The sequence below is a fragment of the Gekko japonicus genome, unplaced genomic scaffold (assembly GCF_001447785.1).
Source record: "Gekko japonicus isolate JY-2015 unplaced genomic scaffold, Gekko_japonicus_V1.1 scaffold603, whole genome shotgun sequence".
Lineage (NCBI taxonomy): Eukaryota > Metazoa > Chordata > Lepidosauria > Squamata > Gekkonidae > Gekko > Gekko japonicus.
In genome coordinates, this window is record NW_015169192.1 from 861107 (window position 1) to 883923 (window position 22817).

General features: G+C 45.6%; 1 protein-coding gene across 1 annotated transcript in view; it reads right to left on the reverse strand.

Moving 5' to 3' along the window:
* PLS3 (plastin 3) overlaps positions 1 to 10750 on the reverse strand; it is a 52838-nt gene extending 42088 nt beyond the window's left edge. The window contains exon 1 of the mRNA XM_015416270.1: positions 10617 to 10750. The gene's annotated coding sequence lies outside the window, so the exon portion shown is untranslated. The remainder of the gene's footprint in view (positions 1 to 10616) is intronic.
* Positions 10751 to 22817: the final 12067 nt, after the last annotated feature.

Sequence of the window (22817 nt, forward strand, 5' to 3'; positions counted from 1 at the left end):
TCCCACCACCAGAAAGGCAGAAGCATTCCCAAAGGCACAGGGCAAAGGCAGAGGACACACCTGCTTGGCTCTCTCGGCAGGCAGAAGCGTCCCATTAAAATTTGCCTCCACTGAATCCACATCCCTCGCGTGCTGCTAGCAAAGGACTGCCACAGACGCTTGCAGAAAAGAAGGGGAGAGGAATCGGGCCAGACTGCCGCTGAGCCTGGGAGTCGCTCTTCGCTGCACTGCAGCAAAACTGTACCTAAGTAGCAGTTTTGGATCCCTGATTTTAGCCCCCTTACCTTGCCCCGCTGGGACTTCTGAGGAGAGCAGACCCGATCCCTCGCCTAGCCCCGGCACAATGTGGAACTTTCTCCCACGCCCAGAAGATTAATCTGGAAGGCCAGCATTCCTCCAACAATTGTAATTCTAAGCAGCAAGTCACAACACTTCCTGCCAGCAAATGAGAGCATGGTGACAGAAGGCTGAGCAATTTAAAGCCCCCCCCCAGCCCTGCCACCGCCCACCCGCTCCAGAAACTTGCATTACACGGCACAAACTTGGACAAAACCCTCCGCTAGCCTGCTCTGAGCCTGACACCAGGCAGATCAGCCCAACGCCATCTAGGGCACGGGCTTCTTCGCTGAAGTGTGACTTGTGAATTAAACAGCAGCCCCAAGAGAAAGGTCCGGTTGCAAGGAGAGGAAGGAAATGTAGCATCTTTATGCGCTGCTCCAAAACATGAGTCAGAAAGTAGAGGTATTGCCTAGTTTATTCGGTATTTTCTAACTGAATGCATGAAAATGAAATTCCTTTCAAAGCAATTTTCCATTTCATGCACGCAAATCCACTTTTTCACCATACTAACTGCAAAGAGCTTGAGTAACCAAAGACGGTCACTTTGTTAAAAGAAGCAGTGCCTGACTGGACCAGAACATTCTCTTGCTGTGTTTTCTTGCGAAGAACCACCTTTCATCAACAGGGAAAATGAGTCACCCCCCTCATTTGTATTCCTCAGCCGTGATCTAGAAATGCAGACTCCAGCAGCTGGATTTCCAAAGCAGCAATTTGCCAAGGTTGCTTGGGAGGAGGAAAGCATTAAACGCAAGGGGTTGGATCCAAAGAACCCTGCGTAGATCACCACATGTGCCATGGGGCTCTCCCGCCCTTTTTCCTGCTACATGTGACTCAATAAGGTGCTTCCCTGGAGCCAAGCCAATGAGATGTCAGAAGGCAGTCTGGGGAGGAAACTGTCAAGTGTACTAAAAAGAGTACACAGCAGTGTTCTCATGCATAGACTTGGAAGCTGCATGGCATGGTCCAGGAGGGAGCTGGCACCCAAATCCGATCCCCTGAACACCCTTTCCATCCGGGTATGCTCCCATCTGCACCCAGAGACACAAGTGGCAGCCCACTGCCTCTTTTTTTAAAAAATGTGTGATGTGATCTCTACAACAAACTTCTCCCTTAAATAATGTGATCCCCCCCCAAGACTAGCCAATGTACTCCTCTCAACAGGAAAATGCGTTGTGCATTGAGTTTTGCACCTTTGTTAAAGGAGCAGAACATATGTGAGGTTACAAACTTCTCCCTTAAATAATGTGATCCACCACCACCCCAAGACTAGCCAATGTACGGTACTCCTCTCAACAGGAAAATGAGTTGTGCATTGAGTTTTGCACCCTTGTTAAAGGAGCAGAACATACGTGAGGCTGGTTAAATAGCCCCAAGCGATTAATTTCATACTTGCAACCCTACAGGCTGAGACACACCTTGCCTGTGCACCAGAGAAGTGAGGAGAGAGGATTAAACACCCATGCTGGTCTCCTCCAGTTCGAATGCTTTATTCTCACGGCCTTCAAAGGTGAAAGAGTTCTGCTCCCTCCGCACTCCCACTGATCTTTACTGATCTTTTCAGAACAAATGCTACCAAAAGGATAATGCTGATAGACACCAATTTGGTTCTTTGATGCTAGGGCAGAATACAAAGCTCTTTTGCATGCATGCTCTGAAGATGAACAAGCCTATTTTCCCCACAACAAACCCTTTGATCCCCAACAACAATTGGAACAGTGGAAAACTTTGGTTCTAAACCCTGCAGCAATAGCGGAACAAAGTGACATCCCAGTTCAATACCCGGACTACTAGGAAAATAAGAAGAAGAAGAAGGAGGAGGAGGAGCAGGAGCAGGAGGAGGAGCAGGAGGAAGAGAAGGCATGTTTCATATTGCATGAACCTAAAAACCAAACAGAAGAATTTGGAGAGCCAGTGTGGTGGAGTGGTCAGATAGTCAGACTAGGATCTGGGAGACTCTCAGGTTTGAATCCCGACTCTGCCATGGAAGCCAGCTGGATGAACTAGGTCCAATTACACATTCTCAGCCTAACATACTTTACAGGGCTGTTGTGAGGATAAAAGGGAAGAGAAAGGGAGGAAAGAATGATGTAAACTGCTTTTGATCCCCCCTGGGAATCAATGAAATCAACACAATGAAATCAATAAAAGGCCCTGATCTGGATAGCCCAGGCAAGCCTAATCTCATCAGATCTCAGAAGCTAAGCAGGGTCAACTCTGGCAAGTACTTGGATGGAAGACCTCCAAGGAATACCAGGGCAGGGAGGTGGTGGCAGGCTTTATTCAGCCACCTCTTTGAATATCCTCCATGTTCCAGTAGGAGTCAGTCACCAGGGTCGCCGTGACTTCCCGGTGCACGCTGACACACAAACATGCACACAAAAATACAAAAATGCCAAAAGAAAAGAAATCAATACAAAGAACCAGAGAAACCTGGAACCCGCTTAGCGTGGGAAAATCCTCAGCAAACACTACATGTTACTCTCCAGCACAGATCTGGCTTTTCCTGGGTAAAACTAATTGTTCAGAACTCTTGGGAGTTCTGCTTGCAGATTCATTTATTTGAGAGAATCCTACCCATCTTCCCTCTGCTCCAAGTAACTTCCAGTACTCGAAAACAATACAGTGAAACATATTTAACACAGGGAGAAAAATCCCACCAGAGTGCAGCCTTAAGTCAGCAGAGATTTGAGCCAGCAAAGTACAGTGGTTAGGATGCCAGACTAGGATCTGGGAGACTGGGGTCTGAATTCCCTACTTTGTCATAGAAGCTCACTGGGTGACCTTGGGCCAGTTACCCATTCTCAATGCAACCTACCTCACAGGGTTGTTGTTACGAGGGTAAAATGGAGGAGTGGAGAACGATGTTTCCCCCATTCGGGAGATGAGCAGGGTATAATTATCTAAAAATAATAAACAACAGGCAACATACAGAAGCCACGGACAATCTGAATAGTCTATCCTCCCCACACTAATATTCAAAATGCCCTAGTTGCCTCAGTACATGCAGATCAGGCTGAAGGAGCCCTACAGGAAGAGAACGGCAAAATGAAAATGTGCTCAAAAGAAACACACTTTTGAACGCCCACCAGCACCTGCAAAGTGGTGGAGGAAAACCTTAGCCTGGGAAGCAATTGGCTGCCCATGGAGCCTCCCCACGCCACCTGCCCTGGTGATGAAAGGTGCAATTATGCACAGGAAATGAAGTTAGTGTACACAGAGAATGCCAGCTCCTACTTCACATGCCTGGACAGGGAGAACCAGATCTTGACTCACACATACACCCACTGCTCTTTCTGTACAGCATGGCTCAGCAAGGTCAGCAGAGCAGGGATCCATGAGCTCAGGCTTGTTCCATTTTCCACTAGTCTTTAATAGGGGGGGGGGGAAACCACCCACACCCCACGCCCTCTTACTTGCATTTTCTAGAGTCTAAGATCATGACATTCCAGAGGCTTCAACACCAGGATCTCCTCTGCTTTGCAGTCCATCACATCGCCACACTGTCACCAAGAGGAAGTGGCATTATGCTCAAGATTCCAGGACCATATGATCGGCTCTTCTTCTAAGGATGTCCAGTCCATTGTCCCCGCCCAACCCTGATACCACCTCCACTTCATTATAATGTGATAATGGGAGTCCCCTGGCCATTTTCATAGAAAGTTGAAAGATACTATGGGAGGCAGGCACTCCGGAGCGGTCCTTCCACATTTCCACATTTTCCCAGCTCCTCTGCAATGCAGAAGCATCCTGGATGGGGCAAGTGGTGCACAGCCAGCTTGCCATTGCCCAGGGAGGTGTGGAGGGGGACAAAGGAGGTTTTTCAACAGAGAATATTTGGCCCCGGTCACACGGGCTGGATATCGGGGGGGGGAGGCGTGGCTAATTGCCCCAGCGCAGTTTGATCTGCGATTATGCGATCAGATGCGCCGGCGGTTCACCACGGGTCCTTCCCTCAGATGCGCCGGCGGTTCACCACGGGTCCTTCTCTCAGTGCCAGCGAGATCACACCACGGGCGTCTGGAGGCAGCTCGTGGCAAACGTTTACTAGTACCTTGGAGGTACTAGTTTTTTAACCCGCATTGTCGGCGGTAAGCCACGGGTGCGCTCCACTTCCCAGATGTTGGGGTGTGATCGCGCCTGGATAATCCGCCCACCATCCATGCCTCTCCCATGGCAACTTTGTCATGTGATCGGGGCCATACTTATTCAAATGGACAACAACAACAATCTAAATCTGTAGCAACATGGTAACCGGTCTTACAATATATGGCTGAGCAAAATATAATTCCAGTAAATTTATTTTATAGACAAATTATGCAATTTTAGGAGCCAAGGTATATTGGTTAAGTTAATAATGGTAAAGTTGCTGTATAATAAGGTTTAATATATTTAGGGTTATAGTATGGTTGGACTTTGTTAGTATTCCAGTGTTCTAATGTTATGTTTTTTAATGTTTTCAACATTATGTAGTTAACAGTTGTATCAGCAAATCGTTTACAGTTTATAACTTCTGTATAATGACATGTTTGTATGGGTTTCTCTTTGTGTTATTAATTTTAAAAAATATCCAACAGTTAATGCAGACATTTTTTTTAAATCCCCGGAGGGATATTTTTTATTTTGCAAAACTACAAAAACTACAAATAAATATTAGGGAAGGGACTACAACTAAGGAGAATGGAAAGCAAACTACACTAAACTAAAACGCCAAGAGGAGGAGATCTTTTCACTGTTAGTAAAAATGTTAGTACCGTTAGTGTTAATATCACAATATACTTGTAGAGTTCTTGCTTATAACAATTCACTGTTTATATGTTATTTTATTAGTTGTTATGAGAGAAATCTCTGATCATCTTCTTATTTTCCAAGTCCTTCTGCCTTTACTTCGACTTTCTGTCTCTGAAATCGTATACCACTCTGGCAGGTCCTGCGCCCTTTTCTGCCGCAGAGTCCTCTTCCGTTCCCAAGGTAGCAGAGTCACTAGACTTTGTTTCTTCCTCTTTGGACTCTTCATCTGTCCCCAGCTGGTGTCTCAAAAATTCTTTAGCTTTAAAAGTGGAGTCTATCTTCTCTCTTCTATCACTGATCTTAAAGATGACACCTTCTGGAACCACCCATCTGTACGATATCCCATTTGTTTGAAGAAAATAAATTAGATCCTTGTAGTTTTTCCTCTTTTGTCTAATTTCGAATGGAATGTCCTTTAACGTTTTGATGGTTACATTTCCCATTTTCAGTGGAATTGCTGAAGTTGCTTTTAAAATGGTGTCCCTAGTTTGTCTTCTTGCAAACTTGACCACTATTTCTCCGGGTAGGCTATTTTTTAAATGTAATTGGAGCATGCCCTATAGGCTACCTCCATTTCGTTTACAAGTTCATCCACTGTTAAGCCTACTACTGGGGTGATAATTTCACTAAGCACCTTCTTCAAGTCTTCTCGATCTGTTTCAGGAATCCCCTGAAACCTGAGAACCATGTTAGCTTTTTCCATCTGTAGCTGTAAAACTCGGTTCTCTTGGCAATTCTGCTTCATTTCCACCTCTCCCATCCTTTTCTTCAATTTCTTTTGTGGTGTCTATCTCTTTAATTTTCTTGTTTGCCTACTCCACTTTTTTCGCTGTTTCGTTCAGCTGGAGATGCTGTGCTGCAAAGTTTTTATTCATCACAGTCAATTGCTGGTTAATACCATCAAGTTGTTCCATCACTGGCTTGAGCATAACCGCCAGGAGTTTGAGGACATCTGCTCCCTCTTCTGGTCTCGGACTCTGACTGCCCGGTTTCGTTTTAAACTTTCTCTGCTGGGCCGCCATCTTTCCCGTTTTGTTTACAGTTTCTACCGCTCCCACATAACTTGGAAAACTCACCAAACGCCTTCGCGATTCAGATAAGCCTCTCAAAACACTTTCGGTTTACTTCCTCCCCTCTCCCCCATCATGTCCGTTAACCGCTCATTCGCAAAAGAGGCGTCCCTCTTTGCAACCTCTGTTTCCGATCGCGGAGGGGGGGATCGCTTTTCAAACTGCTCCGTTTTATTTAAAACTCACGTTCATTGTCAGCCAGTTTATCTGACCACGCTCGGTTTTACGCCATTCCGCTCGATCTCCGGTCAGTCCAGCTTGTGCCCGAAGGCCACTCAGCGACTGGACTGTCGGGGCGGAGGGGAGCCTCAATTCTCCAGCATTATGCCATCGAAGAGGCTACCCCTCAAAAGCCCCCTGGCCTGAGGTGGCACCCCTCCAGGCCGCTGGTGTGCGATTCACCCTCCTCCGTTGTGAGGAGAGCGTCCGCCATCGCTGTTCCGTCGACCGGAACGGACATAATGCTTAGAGCCACACTGGGCTACAATTGTGGGCTCCCATTCTGTACCTGACCTGGGTGGTCCAGGCTAGCCTGATCTTGTCAGATCTCAGAAACTAAGCAGGGTCAGCCCTGGTTAGCACTTGGATGGGAAAGTGCAAGGGTTGCTGTGCAGAGGCAGGCAATGGCAAACCACCTTTGAGCATCTCTTGCCTTGAAAACCCTCCAGGGTCGGGGCACGTTCCACCACCACTATTCTGTAAACAGATAGGCCTCACGACTCCCCCTGAAGCCCATTAGCACCCCAGCTGTGCACAGACAGTTCAGGACTGCAGCTTTGGTCAGCCTCTCATAAAATTACGATGGTTATATATCTCATCCCATGAAACATTTTCCTTTCTCCTCCCAAAGTAAGAAGCCTGAAAAGCAACTGTCTGGCAACCACGTCATGGATGTATGTTTGGTTTTCGTTACGGGGAATTTTCTCATCTTTTGCTCTCCCTCTGTACACTTGCCCTGAGTTTTGAGACGTAATAAAGCCTGTGAGTCAGAGCTAAATTTAAAACATGCCTCCTGCTTTGTTCAGCTTGTCAGCATCAGGAAATGAATGGGTAGAAGGAGCTTATTAGAGGCTCCAAAAGAGACATTCGTCTGTATTGTGCTCAGATTACACTTTTAGTCTCCAATTCTGTCAGTAGGAGAGAGCCAAAACTCAACGAAAAAGAAAGCCCACCCTTCATCAGTATATCCAGGTGCCAGTAACTCTCCTAGGCTTCACTGATTGCTGTTTCTATTACTGCAGAATATCCACAACAGAATGATAACGGAGAAAAGAACAAAAGAAAAGTCATACAACTGGAATGTTTGAATGGCCAGCACCCAGACTGCCCCTGTCATTATCTTCCCGGTCCTTCATCTGACTGAAACCTCTCCTTAAAGACTGCCTCGTAGAGAAAAGGCCACAAGGGCCAAGCTGCAGGAGGGGGGCCTGGCCCTGAAATACATCCTGTTTTCAAGACTTCTATCACACAAGCATTCAGAGAATGCAAGTCACTTCCATGTCAAATCTAGAAAATTTTATAAGAGCATTGACAGAAGGAGTGGCACAGGTGTTGACTGGGGGATGGGTAATATCCAAGTGGGGATCTGAACTGGGATCTGTCAAACCCAAGTCCACTAATTTATCCCACTACGCTTGTTCTCAAGCATCCTGTGAATTTTTAAATTGTTGTTGCTGATCGAGCAAAACTAGTGTAATTCCTGTCCAATCTCCCTCCATGCCTGCTGCCCCAAACACACACCGACAGGTATTTTAGTATGCACCTCAAATTATATGCTAAAAACATCCGTCCTCTATGGCTAGAGTGGCAATAATCATGGGCTAACTACAGAAAATTCTTGTTTCATCCACTTTGGAGGTTTTCCTCTTTCTAGATTTCAACTCTTTAAACTTTCCCACAGGTGCTTCGTTTATGATCTTTCCTGAAAGACTGCAGCCAAAGCACGTCTGCAGCCCCATGGAAGGGAAGGTGTGTGTCTGCAAACCTCCCACCCACATTTTACTGCTATCATCCCCTCTCACACACCATTCCTACCACCAGAGGGCTTCTTTTTTAGGGGAAAAATGGCAGGTGCTACAGTATTATAAAGGAGCTGCAGTGGCTCAAGTGGGTAAGACGCTGAACTGCAGGCTGTGGAAGGTCGGTAGTTCAGCAGTTCGAGATCCGAGTGTGCCGCATGACGGAGTGAGCGCCCGTCTCTAGTTCCAGCTCCTGCCAACCTAGCAGTCCGAAAGCAAGAAAATGCAAGTAGATAAATAGGTACCACCTCAGTGGGAAGGTAACAGTGTTCCGTGAGCCTTGGTGTTTAGTCATGCCGGCCACATGACCACGGAAACGTCTTCGGACAGCGCTGGCTCTTCGGCTTTGAAACTGAGATGAGCACCGCAACCCTAGAGTCGGATTCGACTGGCTTTCGAGCAAGGGAACCTTTACCTTTACTGTGTTATAAAGCTATAACGATATCACAAGTACATTTTTTTAAAATGCTGGCCAAAAAAACCTCTGGTGGTGGGAAATGGTAGGCACCAGGGGATGACTGACGAAAGCATGGAGAAAGTCCCTATGTGGATGTTCTGATGCAGCGGCATTTGTAGTGACAAAGAGTGCAAAAGAAGGAAGGCTTACTGTGTGGAAGCAATCTTATTCTTGAGATGAGTCAGGACTGCTGCCACAGGTGAGTAATTACACAATGTAGGAGAGGCAGCTGGGAAACACCTCAAAGAATCTTCCATAATAGGCCATGTGGAAGGTGGCTTTCATACTGGCTTGGGAGTGTTTTCCTGTCTAAAAGCAGACGAGGCTACCTGTCTGAGCATGTTATCCGCCACTTACAGGAGTTTACAACCTACTTGGGAAAAGTGTGCAATTCTCCAAAACAGGTTCTCAAGCAAAACAGAATTTTAAGTGAGCTGGTCTAACAAACCACCTTTGGGAGTTAGCTGGCACTAACAACCTTGATGGGTTTATGCTGCTCACCTTATTGACCTATTTCCTTCTTCACCCATCCAGTCACAATCTAGCCATAGGAGTTTTATTTTTAAAATTGCCTTTAGTAGAGCAATGTGTGCGTCTATCTCACTGATCTGAACCACCCTGTCAGAAAAGATTATATCTACGCACGCTGTGGTGCACATCCAAGAATATTTCCCCCCGTTGCCTTTAAGATTGTAACTGAGTAAACGTTTTGGTATGGTCAACGTTACAGCTCCAGTTGGGTCATTTTCCTCAAGGAGTTAAATTCAAAATTTAAATGTCTTATTAAGAATGTACTTAGAACAGCAAGAATATTGTTAGCACAGTACTGGAAACGAGTTACCTAACACAGAGACTGGAATAAGCCGGGTATGGTTTATTATCCTTATGGACAAAACTTACACGTATAGACTTATGTGGGAAAGGAAACAATTTGCTTAAGAAAGATTTATTACAAACTGGCAACCTCTCATTGCACACTGGAATAGGATCAAACCCAACGAGAATGTCAAAGACACAAAATTGCATTGTATGCGAACAGCTAGAAGTTGAGTATTTATTGGGCATATATTGTTATAATGAAGAAGAGGAGGAGGAGGAGGAGGAGGAGATTGGATTAATACCCCGCCCTTCACTCCCCAAAGGAGTCTCAGAGCCGCTTACAAACTCCTTTCCCTTCCCCTCCCCACAACAGACACCCTGTGAGGTAGGTGGGGCCGAGAGAGCTCTGACAGTAACTGCTCTTTTTCAAGAACAGCTCTTATGAGAACTACGGCTTGCCCAAGGTCATCCAGCCAGGTGCAAGTGGAGGAGTGGGGAATCAAACCCGGTTCTCCCAGATTAGAGTCCGCGCACTTAACCACTACACTAAACTGGTTCTCAAGAAACTTAATTTAATCAAGAAATTTAATCAAGAAACTATGATAATATTGTATTCTTTCTTTTGGTATATTTACAATAACTCCTTTTCAAAAGTCGCTGTTCCATTGGGTTCATCCAAGTTCTCATGACACCAGGATGCCAAGAATCTAAGGGCTTCGCTGGATGAGACCAGAGCTCTGTTTGGTGCTGCAGTCCGCTTCCAACAGCAGCCAGAGAGATATTTCTGTGACAGCAGCCTCTCCTTTTCTCTGTCCCCAGGTACATCGCCTCTGAACAAGGAGATTCCATTCAGCTATCAAGGCTAACGGCTGTTGATAACCCCATCCTCCATGAAAAGCAGAACTCTTCTGAAACAAGAGTCAAACCGGCAGCCTACAGATACTTTCACAGACTGGCTACACTCCTCTCCACTACACTAGCTGAGCTACCCTCCTCTGTCACCCGTTTACCAATTCAGGAATCGTTTTGTTAGGGTGTCGTTTACTTCCCACATATTCAAATCAAAGGTCAAAGCAAGGCAAAGCAGAGAAAACATGAGCCAATATGCCATGCGGAGGGAATTACCTGGACACTCCTGGAATAGAGCCACAACAGCAAACGTTCAACTTGCCTCTGTGAGCTTAGTTTGCCTAGAAGCTCCTGGGATTCTTCAGAGGCTTCTCAACACCACGTTTGGAGTCCTCTGCTGATATGGGAGCACAGTGCGAACTGCTACTCGTTTTACGGGTGAGGATGTTATTTGTGCAATACCCAAAGCTGGGTGTGCCTCAGACTCTACTGAAGCCAAAATAACCATTATGTTCCAAAAGACTGATGTCTGGCGACCTTTATTTATAGACCCACTTCTTCAGCTATTTAGGGAAAGTGACCTCACTTCTTCGGGGGTTTTAAAATACAATAACATCTGCAGAAAAAGAAGGGAAAATCCATTCATCTTCTGTATTTGTTGGCTACTGCAGGAAGGTGGGCAGCTCTGCCAGCTCAGAATTAGCAAGTTCCTTTTCATTTTGGATACTATACGTTTTAATTTTTTAAGAAGTGCAAAAGTGGTCAGCTTGAAATCTGCCCTCTTAAATGAGAAGAGAAAGAAAACCAGGAATGTGTTCTGTTTCACTGCATCCACAGCAATGCTGGCAAAGTCTCACAACAGGGCACTCATGGACAGTAAGAATTCCACACACACACACACACACACAAAACCAGGAAGTATAGCTCTTGGTAGACTAGAAGGTGGTTGGCTTGAAGTCACACTCATATAACCTGAACAGTCAGTCTGCTGCACATCTGCTCTTACCCATTTTGGGTCAGACAGAGAACCATCAGAAAACTGATCTCACACACAACTGGTTCCTCTTGTTTGTGGCAGAAGTTAACTGTGAATGGGGCAAAACAGCTGACCCTTGTGTGTCACTCGCATGGTGCAATGGTTAGGGTGCTAGACCAGGACCAGGAAGAGCCAGGATCAAATTGCTGCTTGGCCATGAAGCTCAGAAGGTGACCTTGAGCCAGCCATTCTCAGCCCAATCTATTTTACAGCGTTATTGTGAGACTAAAATGGAGAAAGGGTCAACATCTATTGTACCGGTAAAATGGAGCAAGGGTAAACATGTATTGTACCTTAAGCTCATTCAAATAGGGGCAGGATAAAAATAAAACGGGGGTGTGTGTCATAAATCCATCTCCCTTCCCCAGCTGGCTGTGCAGCATGCTGATTGGTTGATCCTGGTGACAACACTACAGTCTTTCCTACCTAAAGCACTCTTTCAAGTTTTTTTTAAAAAAGGCATCACATCACATGATCTACTGAATAAACATGCTAGGTGTCTGGGGTTTTTTGGGGGGGTGCATTTTTCATATGTACCTAAAGCACTCTTTCAAGTTTTTTTTTTTTTAAGGCATCACATCACATGATCTACTGCATAAACATGCTAGGTGTCTGGGGTTTTTTGGGGGGGTGCATTTTTCATATGTGTGTGTATGCACATGTGAATGTATGTGCACCTGTAAGTCATGGCAACTTCTGGTAACTGACCCCTACTGGGGGCCTGGAGGATATTCAGAATGTGGCTGAATAAAGCCTGCCCCTGCCTCCCGACTCTGGTATTTCAAGGAGGTCTCCCATTCAAGTACTTGCTGGAGTTGACCCTGCTTAGCTTCCAAGATCTGATGAGATCGGACTTGCCTGGGTTATTCAGGTCAGGGCTAGATGTCTGATTTTTTTAAAAAAATTAAAAGCCAAAATCTGCCTGAAATATGGGAGAAGGGGGGTTGCATTTGGAGCCAGGGAAGCAAGTCACCATAGGAATAAAAGTGTGAAGCTGAAGGCAGGGGATATGGAATTCTTTCTGAAGCAGCAACACCTGATTTAACTCTTGCAAACTGAGTGTATCTTTACTTAATCTAACACTGATATGGTTACACAAGGTTCTTTGTTGTTTAGTAACTTTTATGGACTTTGCAATACAGTGATATACCGTTTGAGTAAAATTTAACACCATTCACAATTCCCCTTTGAAAGTCACAATGAAGTGAATGAGAACTACATAGGAGTACTGAGATGTTCTTACACGGTTCCTGCTCATCTCAATGAGGCTTGTGCAGGAAAAAATGCATGGTGGATCATGTCCAAAGTCATCACGGGAAAAATTAAACCGTGTGGCAGCATTTTCAAAAAGCACGATGAGTGTTTCTTCCCACACTTACTCACAATTCCCAGTGGATTTTATGAACTGCGCTTCTGAGCTTGTATAACCTACATATAGTGCAATCCTAAACAGAGTTACACCACTTGAAGTTAACATGCTTAGAAGGGTGTAACTCTGTGTAGAATGGTACTGCCAGAGACACCATCCAGTCCACTGAAATCAGTAGGACATACTTCCAAGTTTAAGATTGGGTGCTTGAAGTACCTAGGAGAATTCATCCTGCAAGGAACATTCATGCAAACAGCAGAGAAGTGAACAGGCTTACTGTAGTTATATTTTTGAGTCCATTGGCACCCTAGAGACCAACAAAAGTTTCAGCTTTTGAGAGCCAAAGCGTTGTCAATCAGAGTAGAGCAGAAATGTGGATCTGAGTCCTTTTATCCTTGTCAGAAGGTGGGAGGGGTGTTGTAAGGAATGCTTGTAAAGGACGCCAAAGGTACAATGGATATTCTAATCAGCTTGATTACAGCAGAATACATATACGTTGCATCCTCTACAAGCCTTTTTACAAGACCGCTCCCATCTTCTGACTAGAACAAAAGGACTCATATCTACATTTCTGATCTTGTGTGTGACAAGGAGAGCTTTGACTTTCAAAGGCTTACACCCTGAAACTCTTGTTGGTCTCCAAAATGCTACTGGACTCAAATCTAACTGTTCCACAGCAGACCCACATGGCTACCCTCCTGAAACGAGGTAAGTTTGGTGTAGTGGTTTAAGTGCGCAGACTCTAATCTGGGAGAACCAGGTTTTATTCCCCATTCCTCCACTTGCACCTGGCTGGATGACCTTGGGCAAGCCGTAGTTCTCATAAGAGCTGTTCTTGAAAAAGAGCAGTTACTGTCAGAGCTCTCTCAGCCCCACCTACCTCACAGGGTGTCTGTTGTGGGGAGGGGAAGGGAAAGGAGTTTGTAAGCCGCTCTGAGACTCCGAGTGAAGGGCGGGGTATAAATCCAATCTCTTCTTCTTCCTTGCCTTCTGTTTATTTTAGACTTTGAAATGGACTCACAGTGCAGTCCTATGTAGAGTTACCCAGAAGTCCCACTGTATTCACTGGCGCCTACTCCCAGGTAAGTGTGCACGGTGTTAGGATTGCACAGTAAATGCTGGGCGAGGATTACAGAGATGCAGGTGAACCCCCTCTCAAATCCAAACCGTTTGCAACAAGCTAACCAAATCTGACAGGTGCGCATGTGAGTCACATTTTCCACGCATAGACAGGAGACATCTGCACACAAAGTATCTCTGAGACAGCAGTAACAAATGCAAATAGCCTTGTCCCTGTTTATTCAAGAGTCCAGGGCTTTATGGTTCTGGAAGTACAGGAATACCAGCAGCTGATGCTAAGGGGGGGGGAAATGACTTTCACTGAATAAAACAAAAGTTAGCACAGGGAGAAGCTTAAACATCACTTCTGCGCAATCATCAGAAATCACCATTCATCACTATTTTTAATAACGAGTCCCCGGCTTATGCGTTTTAACACACAGCTCACAATAAAATTAATGCACACATACCCCCACACACACACACACACGAAACAACACCCCCTGACTCCCCAGTTTATTCTTAGCCCAATACCTGCCAGAGAAGAACTGGATCACAGGCCAAGGATTTTCAATGCAGGAGAGGGCATTTGGGATAGGAGATGTTTGCTGATGCCTTGCAAATTTGTTGGAACTCAATTCCTTTGGGCTTTTGAACATATCTTACAAAATTAGTGAAATCAGAACCATTTACATGACCACAGGAAGACACTCTGGTCCTAAGAGAAAGGAGTTCTAAATCCAGAGAGCAGCCACCAAGCATGCCTCCCTCCAGGTGATCTTTCCAATCGTAGTTGGCAAACCAAGGGGTGTCATCCAGAAGCACAGATCATCAGATGTATGAATGTGTGTGTGTGTGTCCGCATATAATAAAATGGTAATCACAAACAGTGTTTGGGACCTGTAGCATGTTGGGTTTCATGGGTCAAAAGCCGATGCCTCAAAGGTAACAGGGACTCTATGGTCCTGTCCATACAAGGCCTTTTGGGCCGGGAGCGGAACGAAGGCGGAGCAAACGGGCACAATCCCACGGCAACATCTGGGAATCGTTGCCTGCCTGTCCCTGTTCCGTCCCAAATGCCGATACCGCACTGCAAAAAAGCACCACCTACCTAGGTGGTTGTATCCCTTGAAGTGGCTCAAGGCGGGCCGTGGGATCGGGCGGCGCGTCCTTGCGCCGCCGCATCTCGGCCCCCAGCCGTACTGCGCACGCTCGAGCATGCGCAGTTCGGCAGCCTCCCCCTCCCATCGGACTCTTGCTCCCCGGCATCTGATCGTGCCGGGGAGCGATGCGCCACGGTTGAGGGGATCCGTGGGATCCCGCCGTGGCGTCTCAAGTTCGGTGCGGCTCTGAGTAGCCGCGTTTCAGCCGTCCCGTGTGGCAGCAGCCTATGATGTCCAATGTGCTCTACGTGACCCAGAACCACCAGTGGATGACCTGTATGTTCCACAGGAACCACCAGCTGAAGCTGAGCTGCAGAATTTGAGCATATCACCGTGCTCAAGAATAGGGAGTTACAACAGGGCATCAATGCTTCCCAAATTATGTCAAAGCTCCTGAGATAGTTTTCATCCTAAGCATGTGAGTGGAAAAGTTCTTGTCTGGTGATTTAATTATTCCTTACTAGCACATTTAACCTTAGCCATGGCCTCAAAAAACAAAAATACACCACTGCACACATGTAAAGTTCACACTAAGAGGTTTGCTGGATAAGCACCAGAGCTCCCTCACAAGCTTTTCTAGCCCAATGAAAAATGGCATCTCCCATATCTTCACCTGTGTATCTGCAGCATGTAGAGTCTCTGACTTATTTAGAAATGCACCACTTCCATATTAATCATTTATGAATGCCACCTCCAAGACGGTACAGCAAGAATGCAAGTTAGCATATGCTACTGTGCAACATGTGGTGGGGCGCGTGTGTTTGACATATGCATATATCTGGAGGCAGCTGTTTGCAACATTTGTTCAGGGTGGAAAGAGGAGAAGAACGGAACCTTTTCGAACATTTGACAAAAAGAGGCAGGTGGGAAGAGAATCTCTGCTGCACTGTTAAGTCAACAAGTTAACCTCTCCTATAAAGATGAGGATTTATCACACATGAGGCTGGACAACTGGCAGCATGCACAATGGATGTTGTCCCAAAATGCTAGGACCATTTCAGAACCTTTCATTTGGACAGGCATGCCACTAAACCCATTGCTAGACAAATCCACCAAGCAATGTAGCTGCGCAACCTTGCTTTGTCAGTGTAGTCCCTATGCCTACCCCTCCCCCCAAGAAATGAACAGGAAATGAGTGGTTTCAGAGTGCTTGATATTGATTTAATGGCCTCATTTGTATCAGGCAAGTGTGATGAAGTGGTAAGATTGTTGAGCCAGTCTGGGGAGACCCCACTCAGCCTTGGACTTTGCTGGGTGACCCTGAGCGGATCCCTCTCTCAGCCTAACATCTCACAAACTCCCCTTGAGGATAAAATGGATGAGATCTCCCCATGGGTTAGATCCAGGCAGCTCTGTGCTCTATCTCACCCAGTTCCCCTCTTTACTATAGCAGCCCCTGTCTCACATGGCTTTTATCTATCCAGGTCCCATGATCCCCATCACGGCTATTTAAATGGTCGATGGTAATCTCCACTCCCCCTTGCACAAGATAACCTGGTCAGGTTGATGCCACTAATAGCTCCTTACAAGGAGGAGTGGGATAAAGATGTAGAATAGAGTAGAAAACTTTGTTCCACCTCCTGCCAGCAGTACTTGTCAGGCTGCAAGAGATGGTTACTTGAGTCAGCGCTCTAACCACTGCTCCACAACTGTTCTGGTGCACTTTGCAACTGTCCTTTCTTTGTATATAGTAGTCTGCAGTTGCCAGCTTCTCCCCCCCCTCCACTTCTGGTGGCTGTTAGTGGCTCTGGCAGACACAGGAAAGAAGGCTGAAGGAAAGACAGCTCATTTCTTATTAGCATCTCAGCTCCTGCAGCGGAAATTGCATGCTTGGTCGAATCAACAGTTAAACCTTATCGGAAAGAAAACTATGCACACAGATGCATTCTGCAGACATTCTGCCCGCCACATCCACCGCAAGCCTAGCTTGACACACAGAAAAGAAACCGAGAACACAAAATGTTCTCAGGAGAGAAAAAGAGAGAGAGAAATTATGTTGCTGTGTTATGCACAATGAAGAAATGTCTCTGGCTTAGCCTGATTGCTGACGGGGGACAACTGGCACCAATGGACATTTTGGCTGCTCTTTCTCTAGTCTAAAGCCACTCTGGAATGTACTTTTTAAAAAAATCATACCCAACTGCAAGGTAAAAGTGGGCTGTAATTGGTTTTGCTTGGCTAAAAGAAACCATTTGGGAGTTTGAACATGTGAAGATGCCTTTTTTGGAGTGAGGTCTTTGGTTTATCCAAGCTCAGCACTGTCTACTCTGACTGGCCATGGCTGTCCAGGATCTCAAGTAGAGGTTTTTCGCATTAGCTATTGTTTTAATTTGAGGTTCTCACCATTGCTTTGAGACTAAGCTGGCTTGCCTGTATATTTGGTGCTCTGACCCAGAAGATCTTTCGACCAAAACCTTGCTAGACATCAGTGCAAGGATGCAGAAAACCTAACAATCATATGTGACAGATTCAGGTGGGTAGCCGTGTTGGTCTGGAGCAGCAGAGCAAAGTTGGAGTCCAGTGGGGCACCTTTAAGACCAACAACGTTTTATTCACACTTATGCACACACACTTCTTCAGATTCAATAAAATGGAAAGTACCAGTCCATATATATAGGCAGAGGGTGACCAGCATATTAGCATCCAGCATAATGAATCTGCTTAACAGATTCAATAACCAAACAAGAATAACAAGCTCAGTTTATATGGTTACCATTTGTTAGGGGTTTCCCCTGGAATTGAAATGGTAATTTCTACTTCATTGTATCTAAAGAAGTGTGCGTGCACATGAAAGCTTATACTTTGCAAGTAAAACCTTGTCAAAGGTGCCACTGGACTCAAACTGTTCTTCAGTCATATGTTATGTATCCCCCAGATATCTGCCTCAGTCCTATCAACCGGGCCACTGGGGAGGGACCATGGCTCTTGTGGTAAAGCATTTGTTCAGTATGCCAAAGGTCCCAGATTCTATCCCCAGCATCTCCAGTTAGAGGGATCAGTAGTAGGTGAAATGCAAGACATCTGCCTGAGACTCAGGAGAACTGCAGCCAGTTTGACTATACAAAACTGACCCAGAGGGATCAAAAGGTTTGATTCATTATAAGGCCGCTTCATGTGTTCAACAGATGTGCTCTGGAAGTTCCATGTTCAGAACTTAATCTTCAGATGCACAGGGGCTTGATTTGGTTGGGATTGTAGCACATGGAAAAGAGGACTTCAGCCTCTGCCCATACCATTTAACAAACCTGAAGTGGCCCTGGGGAAGCCTCTATTTGCCCCATTGCAGAAACTTATGGGTCGCCACAGTCCCAATCCAAATCAGGAATATGTATGCCTGGAAATTAAGTTCCAAGCACAGAACACCTGGAGCACATCTGTCAACAGGACCGCGTCAGGCATACAGGGAGCATAAGGACTCTGCAACCTGTGATTCAGGTCCTGAGATTCAAGTGATGCAAGCAAAGATGTCTTGGAACTGAAACTGCATTCTTCAGTACAACAACAATATTAAAAGTGATATTTTGAATGAAGGCGATCCGATATTGTATGATCTCAAATTCCATCTGGAATTTTTTCCTATAAACGAAGGATAGACTACTGCTAAAACTTTCGCAATACAGAAGCTTAAAAAGAAAAATTACTCTGAAACAAACATACATTGGAAGTATTCTACAGGAAGACACCAACAAGATAGAAACTGGGGTTTTCCCCACTCTTCACTACATTTCCAACTTCCTCTGACATTCTACATCTGCTTCTGACCAACAAGGAGCTGTACATGGAACCACTGCAGCAATGACATTTGCCCCAGTAGACACCAATACCCTGTAGATCCTAACCAACTAAATCCCCTTTCTTTTCATAGCAAATCATAAATAATGTTGGCAATAAAGTACTTCCTTCCTGTTCCAAGAGGGTGGAGGGAAGAAAACCCTTCCACAGTACAACAAGCAGTAGAAAACACGCCTCGTGGAATAAGAACCTAGGGTTGAGTTATACATAAAACATTTCAACCTGAAATAAATAAAATATTTCCTTCCCCACACAAAATAAAATCTGTTGTTTTAATACCATGCACAATTCATTTGTTTGTCCTGTTTACCCGCTGATTTTTTAATTTTGTTTTTATTTGGAAGTGAATAGCCCAGCCTTTCTCCCCAATGATGACCCAAAGCCACTTTCAACATTGCTCCCTCCTCATCCATTTTACCTTCTTAACAATCCTGTGAGGTAGGTTAGGCAGAGAGAGAGTGCCTGGTTCAAGACTGCACAGTGAGCTTCCATGGCAGAGTGGGGTTTCAAACCTGAGTCTCCCCAATCCTGGTCTAACACTCTAACCACAACATCTTTTTTGGCTAAATGGCCCCCAAAGCAGCTAAGGGTAGTTAATTTTTTTTTAAATACCAATTAACACACAAAAAACCCCCAAGAGTAAACTGCAATAAGCCAGCAGGAGGCAGTACACAACTATATTTCAAAATGTCTGGCAGATTTTTTTTCCAATCAAACCCGTTCTTCTTAAAAGGGCCAATGAGTGGATCTTCTGAGTTCACTTGGGGATGGAACTCCCTAGACAGGAGGCACCACCACCAACACACAATTTCAAGAAAATGATAATATGATGCTGGTGGTGCAGGGTCATTAAACAGGAGGACCTCAATCCTGGGGGGGGGAGAGGATCAACATGGGGAGATGTCCCCCACAAATGGCCTTGAAGCTACCGTTCTGCACCTCCTTTGGTTTTAGGAAACATACAATACAGCAGCAATCAAACACACACAGCAGCTAAATGACAATATTTATTTAGTACTCTGGACCGTGCTTATGAAGCAGCAACATTAAATCAGTCTTCAAGGGCATGACCAACAGCATCTATATATTTTATATACTGATTTGTAGCTCGCCCTTCAGTTACAAATCAACCAATAATCGTTTAAGAGAAGGGGCAGACTGATGCTCTGAAGCACTAACGCGTCTCCTGTCTGACTTAACGTTTGGGGTGAGGTATGATAATTATCCCCTCCATCCTCGCATCCTCACAAAAATCCAGTGAGCTAGGTTAGGCTGAGAGTGTGGAACCAGTCAACCAGCAACTTCTGGGCAGCGTGGGGTTTTGAACCTAGGTTAGGCTGAGACTCTGCTGACTACACAATGCCAAGGAATACCAGATGTTATCTTGCAAAGTTATTTGCAGGTGAGCCACTTTATCCACGAGAATGGAGCATGGGCCTTTAGGCTCTAGGCCAGGGTTGGCCAAACTGTGGCTCGGGAGCCGCATGTGTCTCTTTCATATATATTGTGTGGCTCCTGGCAGGGCGGCTGGGGAAGCTAAATATCATTAGCAAACAAATATCACTGGACAAATAAATATCATTATCAATATCTGCTTTTACCACTTTTGTTCTTATTTTTGGCAGTCCCAATTTAATGTTAATAAAAAGCAAATTTGCGTATTTCCCAATAAAAATGTGTAATATCTGTTCATGCCTTGTGGCTCTCAAACATCTGACGTTTATTTTACATGGCTCTTATGTTAGGCAAGTTTGGCCACCCCCCGCTCTAGGCATTATCTAAAACTGCATTAAAAGTAGCAGCGTGTGTGTGTATGGGGTGTGTGTGTGTCCCATCTACTTCCCTATAGGGAGAAAACATCTGTTTGTACCTGGGGATTCTCAGGTAGTTTGTTTTTGTGTTCAGAAAAAGATCAGTGAGCAGTAGGTTCCAGTAAAGAGCGACTACTCTCCCAGCTACCTTGGAACAAAGTTTCTGTACTGAAACTTATGTAATGCTAAGAAGTATCCATAGCAGTTTTCTGTACAAATGTGATCACATCCCAACCATCCATTACAAAGAGAAAGAGAGATCAGCTGTGCTTTCAAGAAGCCAAAAATCTGAGATGTGCCCATTGTATTTTATGTGCCGAAAAGAACGAAAACAGGAAGCTTGGTTTGGGTTGCACACCCACATTCCACTGGGATTATGCAAGACCGTAACAGCAATTTGCTGACTAGTAACACAGTAGCACTTGCTTGGGGCCGTATCCCTGGAGTAGAGAGGAAAGGTTGGATGTTCCAAAATTACAACTTCCCCTAAAGATTCGGCACCCTTAACTTGAGGCAATGTTTAATTCTATATTTTAGGTTTTTATTCTGCTCCACCAGATCACTTTTAGGAATGAACTTGTCTCTCCTAGACATCTCCAAAATTTGATGCTCCATCTTCAACCTAAAGCATATAACGTTTTTGAATCTGTTCCAAATTTGACATTTGACAGGAAAGCCAGAGGCTTTCAAATGCTTCTTTACAAAGTGGGTGGGGGGGAGAAAGAGAGAGACGCCAGTCTGGGAAGAAAGTCTGATGTGCAGATCGGCCTTCATGCTACCGGATAGCTAATGGCACATCCACCCTGGAGGAAGGGTGTGGCCTCATCTGCTCTCCAGTAACAACAAACTGCCATCCTTGGAGAAGCCTTAATGCCTAGAGGAATGAGAAGGACCTCCTTATGGAAGCCTGCCCTTCCTCCCTGCCAAGAGCACTTCCCCTTTCTCCAGATTGGAACAAGGCCCTCATCCTGCAGTGGGGCTGCCCCATAAAGCAAGTATCTATTAGAGTTGCCGTCCGCCCCTGGGCAATCTTATGCAGAAGACCAGAGTTCTTCATGAATCACCCGTTCAGAGCAGATTTCCCCAGCAGCGTCTCCAAATGGGAGCCTCCGCTGCGGCAGAAAGTTTAGCCAATCTCAATCCTTGCAGTTCAGCAAGAAAACTGAGGGAAAAAGCACACTGAGGCAGGGGATTCTCAAATTAAACCCAAACAAAAAGACACAGTCCCTTGCATTAAATACAAGCCATATGGACAGGAGTCCTGGAGAGGAAGGGGAGACAGGAAGGATTCTTGGGGCCCACATCTTCAGAGGACCTAGCCTGGTGCCTGGGGGCTTCCTTTCCCCTCTCCTGCTGAGGCATTTATTTGTGGAGAATGGAAAACAGGCACAACCACCGAGATGAGGCTGAAAGATCTAAGCAGCTTCTTTCTCCCAATCCTTTAAGTCTGGGGCAAAACCCCCCAAGGATGTGTTTTTAATTAGCAGGAGGTGGGAGCAGTTGGCAAGAGGGGTCTGCCATCAGAACCAGCGTGATGTAAGCATTTAAAGTGCTGAACACAGACCTTGGTTCAAATAGGCAGTCTGCTGTGAAGCTCACTGTTAGAGCGTAGAATAGTCACTCTCTCCTGGCCTGTCCAGCCTCACAAGATTGTTGTGGGGCTACAATGGAGAAAAGAGCCATATAGGCTGCTCTGAGTTCCTAATAAGAAAGGCATGATTTTTTTAAAAAAAAGTAGCTAAGGAAAAACCAAATGGGCCATTTTTCTGAAGGGAGGGCTCACATTGTGAGGAGGAATCCTAAGGGAATGAAGCAGAATAGAAACATTCCCGATTGTTTTTCTGGGGAGACAAGTACCGGTCAGAGACGGCCTTTGTTCAAGGGGAATTCTATGGCAAGGAGAGGATTTGTTGGCATTCTGTGCACCAGAGAATCAAACCAGCCCCCCCCCCAACCTAAAGTTGCCCCTTAACATTAAATAGGGAGGGAAGGGCAGCGACTACTCCAACCAGCTCAACAGCATGACCCAGCTATAGGCTTCCCCTTTCCTTGCAGAACTTGAAGTCAGGGGAAGGGCAGCTAAGATGGGGGCTCTGAGAAGCACAGGCCAGTTGGGGGGTGGGGAGGGGAGTCAGGCGTTATCCCTCAAAGGGAACCTGCCTTGTCTTATGGAATTCTGCTGAGGTGAGGGTCCCCCCCCCCCCAAAAAACCACTGCCACGGGGGGGGGGGGAAAGGCTAGAAGGGG